Source organism: Stegostoma tigrinum, chromosome 4, assembly GCF_030684315.1.
Source record: "Stegostoma tigrinum isolate sSteTig4 chromosome 4, sSteTig4.hap1, whole genome shotgun sequence".
Classification (NCBI taxonomy): Eukaryota; Metazoa; Chordata; class Chondrichthyes; order Orectolobiformes; family Stegostomatidae; genus Stegostoma; species Stegostoma tigrinum.
In genome coordinates this window covers 60,646,534-60,653,161 of record NC_081357.1, presented here as the reverse complement: position 1 = coordinate 60,653,161, position 6,628 = coordinate 60,646,534, and positions in this window count along the sequence as shown.

Genomic DNA, 6,628 nt, shown 5'->3' with positions numbered 1-6,628 from the left:
TTCCCATTATCTCTGACCTATAACCACAGTGTCAGATTTGGGTTTAGTACTCCCGTGTCATTACAATTAGAAAGTGCACACAGCAGAAGTAATACTTTTTAAAGACAAATTGATCAAGTAACTTGGGTTACCACAGCAGTGGGTTAACCCACAGGTTACCACGGTGTGAAATAATTCCACTGAGAACTATCTTTGTAGTATGCAATAAAGTTACATGTTGATGATCTTTGGAAGTTTGGCCCGGTATTGCTGATGAACAATGACACATGAACAAAGCCTTCTTTTTAGGGATCAAGGATAATATGCTTTCATTGTGGTTTCATGGGTTCTGAAAGTCCAAGTTACTGACCACAGATTCTGTTATATTCAGCGTACGTTGTGCTTGAAGAGTTAACCAAGTGAATTGTTAGTGCACACTCTCATGGTATATTTTGCTTGTATTTTGCTTTTCCCTGCTGGTGTCTCAATTAGTACTCAGTGTCTTCCCAAATGAACCCGTTCTATTCTGCTCAGTCACGAGACAAAGAGATCATTTCAGGAATGTGTTGAGAACATCCCTAAAACATTCCTCTGGTCCTTTTGTGAGTGTTTCCTGCCAGGAACAAGTTTTTTTTGAATAGAACAGTTGCATCAAATGTTTGGTGTCAGGTTTATGAGCAACATTTTCCTACTCAGTGGAGCTGAATGAATGACAGCATTATTAGTGCACACAAAAAGTGGCCAAGATTTGGTGGCAAGGAAGAAATAGCCCCATGAATTGCAGGTTCCTCCAGGCTGCTAGATGATTGCTGCTCTATTACCACATTAGATTATGAAAAGGCCATCTTACCGATAATCTCCCAGTGCTTTTCATAGTTACAGACTAAATGGACACTCACTTAAAACTGAAATGCAATGGATGTTTTCCCCCAAGAGTTCTTTATCTCAGAGTTGTGGTGGCTGGATCACTGAAAGGACTTAGAGGAGGTAGGTAGATTTTGAAATATTTGGGATTTAAAAAAAAAAGTTCACTCATAGGATGTGGGCATCTCAGGCTAGGCTAGAAGTTATTGCTAATTCCTAATTGTCCAGAGAATAGTTAAGCATCAACCACATTGCAGTGGGTCTAGAGTTACACATTGGCCTGTCTAAGTAAGGACACTAGTTTCATTTTCTAAAGGCCATTTGTAAACCAGGATTGTTTTCTGCCAATCAACAACAGCTTCACGGTCATCATTTGACTCTTAATTCCAAGTTTTTTTTTATTGAATTAAATTTACACCTTCTGTGATGTTGGGTTTCAAAGTCAGGTCCTAGAATACTACCTGGATCTTTCTTTTTAAATATTGTAGCAATAATACCACAAGGCCATTGTCTTCTCTTGTTGAAGGCTTATTCAGGGATAGCATGAAAGCGTTTTTAAGGCCTCGGACAGATCAGCCATGATCTTTTTGACTGAAAGGGCAGGCTTGAGGGGCCAAGTGGCCCGCACTTGCTCTTCTTTCTTGCATTCTTATATTCTGAAGAAGGGTCACTGGACTCAAAACATTGACTTTGCTTTCTTCCCACAGTTGTTGCCAGATCTGTTGAGTTTTTCCAGCAATTTCTGTTTTTGTTTCTTATGTTGTTGTTACATTTGTACAGCAATTGCTTTTAAAAACCTAGCTTTGTTTGTTTCTGTATAACAAAATCAGCAAAATCTTGGCCATTTAGTTTGAGCCGAGTTTGGTCTTGCCCCTGATTTGACTTGGCTTGCCTAATCTGAATGCTTATTGAGGGTGTAAAGTTAATATGAAATCATGAGGTTCAGCGTATGATATGTACAACCAATCTCTCTTTTGCCCCCCCCCCCTCCACCCACAAAAATATGCAACTTTAATAACATGGTATTGATCAAATGATCTGAGATTCATATCATTAGACACACAGACATTTTAGCCATTTTTGGTACTTCTTAAGATGTTAAGTTTAATATTTCCTCAAAGTGTTTATCACTGGTATTTTCATCAGTATTTACTGTTTGATATTTTAAAAATTAGTATATAATGCGATAGAAATAGAACCATGGAACGCTTAATGATGATGTATTTAAAATACTGGGCCAGATTTTACAAGGGTCAGCAATCTCTCACAGACTGGCGCTCTGGCCCTTCTTGTTTTAACACGCGAAGGGAAGTCCTCACTAGAGTAAAGGTTCCGATCAGGACTGCTTCAGAAATGCTGAGCTACAATTCAATTCTGACAGATATTTCTAGTGCAGGGCTGTTAGTAGAAGGTAAACCACAGCCCCTTTTCACAGCAGTCAGCTGTCCAGTTCGGAAGTTTGAAGGTCTTGACAGAGACTTTGCTAGCTGCTGTGAAAGAGTAGCCACCTGAAGTAAGTGTGATGCTAGGCAGAGGGAGCCAGGTAAGTAGGATGCCAGGTGTGTCAGGTATAAAGTGCTGGTTAAGTAGTGTGCCAGCTGGGGAGAGGGTACAGTGCAAGGTGTAGAATGCCAGATGAATAGGGGTAGGGACCCAGGTTAGTAGAGTGCCAACTGGGCAGAATACCTGAGGGTACAGTGCCAGGGTACAAGGTAGCAAAGAGGACAGGTAAGTGATGTGATTTTAGGAGTAGGTCAGATGCATTGGAGAAGTTAGATCCCACGAGGGGGTTGGGTGTCACACCTGTACGGGTGTTCGATCAGACTAAGTCCAGCAGTGATGTCAAGGGGCTGCATGTGCCTGGTGTGATGGAGACCTTGTCTACCAAGGGGGTTCACATCAGTCTGACGGGGTGGGAATCAGCACCTTCAGGTGGGGAGGGCAGGAGAATGGTGAGTGTGTGCAGAGTGCAAGTATCAGTGGGGGCATGTCTTGCAGAGGTGGTGGGGGTGGGGGTGGGGTGGTGGCGGGGTGAGGGGGGGTGGTGTGAGGTGAGGGTTTTGGGTCAGCTTGGGTTCTGACCTGGCAGTGAAAGGGGTTTGGGGCTGGAGTAGAGGGAGATCAGATGAAGGGTCACCAAAACTGAAACATTAATGCAGCTTTCTGCCCACAGATGCTGTTTTTTGTTTCAGATCTCCAGCATTTGCAGTTCCTTGTCTTATTTTATATTTTATATTATTTTGTTTAGTATCAATGTCAGGTCTTGAAATGTGCAAGGGGAATGGGGAAAGTGTAATTAGGGGTTGTGAGGTAGGTATGGGATCAGTTAAGTAGTTAATCATAGATTAGACTATATTTAATAGTGCAACTTTTCCTGAGTAAATAGGTTACTTAATTTAACCAGAGCCCTGCAAATTTTCCAATTTAGGTGGATACTTTGAGGGTTCCAGGCAAAAGGGAATTGTCCAATGGAATCTTAAATTTTCTAGCAATTTCTTCAGAGTCTGGTACTTTGGAAATTCTGCAGGGTCCCACACATAACTCCCATCTACACTGGAATAGCGACTGTATAGCCATCGGAAAATCTAGATTGATGGTATGACATTTGGTGGACCCATCACACAAATCTGTGCTTAGGAACTATACCATTGAGTTTTATTTTGTACACGATTGGTGCTAAATCTTTAACCCAGTATACTCTTTCAAGTTCATGTTCATTGCATGACATTTCATTTTATTCTATTATTTTGCCTTTTCTTGAGATGTTTAACTCAGGTCCTGGCTTCCCTCTTAAGCTGGACACAAAATAATTCATAGTGCAGTTTGACAAAAAAATCAGGTGGACTTTCCTGGTGTACTGGCTAATATTTGTTCCTGAATCAATGTTATAAAGACAGTTAATTTGCAAATTATCTTGCTGCTATCTTGGTATTATGTTGACCTTGCTCAGTACAAATTGGCTTCTGTTTTGCTGCACTACAATAATGAATACACTGCAAAACATCTTAATTTATGGACAAGTACAATAGCCAAAAGCTGGAAAAGACACTGAAGAAATGCAAGCACAATTTATTGAAATTATTAATATCTGCCATTCATATATTTGAAAGTAAATAATGGATTTTGAATTTCACTGCCTAGGTCTAACTGTTGACTTTCCCTTATTTTGATTTGCCAAAGTATCATCTTCCCTGCTGCCCCCAGTCATTCTGAAAGCTTAAATCTAAGTTTGTAATCGCTACAGTTCTCATGGTCTGGGGTGCGAATTGTCCACCTTCTTAGATGAAATAGTGGAAAATATGGTATAAGCATACTTCATTCTGTACCTTTTGTTTCATTGTACCCTGTTAACAAGCAAACTTGAAACGGTATCATAAATATATTCAACTTTCAGAATCATAGAATCCTTACAGTGTGGTAACAGGCCATATGGCCCATCAAGTCCACACCAATCCTCTGAAGAGAATCCCATCCAGACCCACCATCCTACCCTACCCTGTAACCCTGCATTTCTCACAGCTAATCCACCTAGCCTCTACATCCCTGGACACTATGGGTAATTTAGCATGGCAAATCCATCTAACCTGAATTTCTTGGGACAGTGGGAAGAAACTGGATCACTCCAGTGAATCCACGCAGACACAAGGAGGATGTGCAAACTCCAGAGTTGCCCAAAGCTGAAATTAAACCTGGGTCCCTAATGCTGTGAGGCAGCAGTGCTAATCACTTTTTGGAAAAGATTTTCCAATATTTTTCCACGCATAATTAAAATGAATCATCATTATCATCAAAATTATCCAGCTTACAGTTGGAGCTGGGAACCAAATCAGCACTCTATGGTGGACTTAGTAATTTCCTTTCTTTATTCATTCACGGGATGAGGATGTCACTGGCTAGACAGCATTTATTGTCTGTCCCTAATTGCTCAGAAGTCCGTTCAAAGTCAACCACATTACTGTGGGTCTGGAGTCACATGTAGGCCAGACCAGATAAGGATGGCAGTTTCCTTCCCTAAAGGACATCAGTGAACAGGTGGGTTTTTTAAAAAATTAATTCTTAATTCAAGAAATTTTATTGAATTCAAATTCCACTATCTGCTGTGTCGGGATTTGAATCTGGGTCCCCAAATGTTATCTGGGTCCACGGATTAATAGTCCAGTGATAGTACCATTAGGCCACTGCCTTTCCTTTAATTGAGTCCCTGAACTTCCCAGATTTGGAGTTTTAATAACTGATCAAAACAAAACAAGTCTCGCATAGAATCTGGAGTGATAGACATGTCAATAAGAATATGGATTTTTTTACTCAGTCACCTCCCTATAGCCTGGTGGACACAGCTAGACAAGCAATAGGAAGCAACTGTTGTAATGTGTATTTTGTTTCCACTAAACTGCAGTGGCCTTGTTCACACTTTAGAGTCACTACGTCTGGCTTCTATCAACCTTAGGTTCCTTGGAAATGGTTATGTTGGATGTAATCCTATGACAAGATGGGATTAATTTTGTATTGTGCATTTTTTCCTTAAAAGTGTACTTTAACAAACTTAATGAATAGATGAGTCTCTTTCAGTGTTGTGTATGAAGTACATCACCACATTTTCTATTACAGGCTGTATTTACAACGTATATTTATATTTCATGTTAAACTTTCTCTGGTGTCTACAGCTGAAGGTTTTCCGGCCCCTCTTTATAGTATAGTTCTCTACTGAGCCTTTAAGGTGGCTGCACCAAGCTTCAGTGTCCTTCAGCATATAGTTTATGCCAAATTGCCACACTTCACACAGAAGACCAGCACATTTTGGAGTTGACAGTTCAGTCACGCAATGTTTGTTGCCATCAACATCCTTGTGTTGAAGAACTGCATTGAATGAATCTTGACAAAAACTTCTGTATCTCTTTCGAGATGTACTTTGCAAAGGTGCTTTCCTGATTGAGGTCGCTGACAGTCTCTTCCCCACTAGAACAACCTCCAGCCCAGGGGTTGGAAGTGTTGAGACTCCATGCATGCACATGGAGGATTTGATGGGGAGGGCTCTCACCAGCAGACACACTACATCTTCATGTTTGATTGAATGATCTGGTCTTCAAGCATTCTCCAAATAACTTTGCAAACAGCTTGGGAACCACCCAACAGGGAAACCACACACTGCACCCAAATTGAGTGGCCGTCACTTCAGGTAGCATTGCTGAGTCAAGTGAGCAGATGGCTGTTTGATCAGATTAATTTGCAATCAAATAATAGCCATTAACTCCCTGCAGCGTGCCTCCACCAGCCATTTTTTTTTGTCACCAGGAGGACAGAGACCACGGTATGTTGAAACATTCTGTCCGTGGTGATGAATCTCCACATACATCAGACCCATCGGGCGGCACGGTGGCTCAGTGGTTAGCACTGCAGCCTCACAGCACCAGGGACCTGGGTTTGATTCCAGCCTCAGGCGATTGTCTGTGTCGAGTTTGCACATTCTCCCTGTGTCTGTGTGGGTTTCCTCCAGGTGCTCCGGTTTCCTCCCACAGTCCAAAGATGTGCAGGCTAGGTGGATTGGCCATGCTATACTGCTGGTAGTGTTCAGGGGTGTGTGAGTTATAGGGGGATGGGTCAGGATGGGATGCTTCAAGGGGGAGTGTGGATCTGTTGGGCCGAAGGGCCTGTTTCCAAACTGTAGGGAATCTAATCTAATTTAATCATGTTAATCAAATCAAGAATTCTTGTTCCTGTCGGTACCTTCTCTAAACGTTTCTATCCATTCCTTTTTTATTTGCTGCTCTATTACTTTTTGTTACCT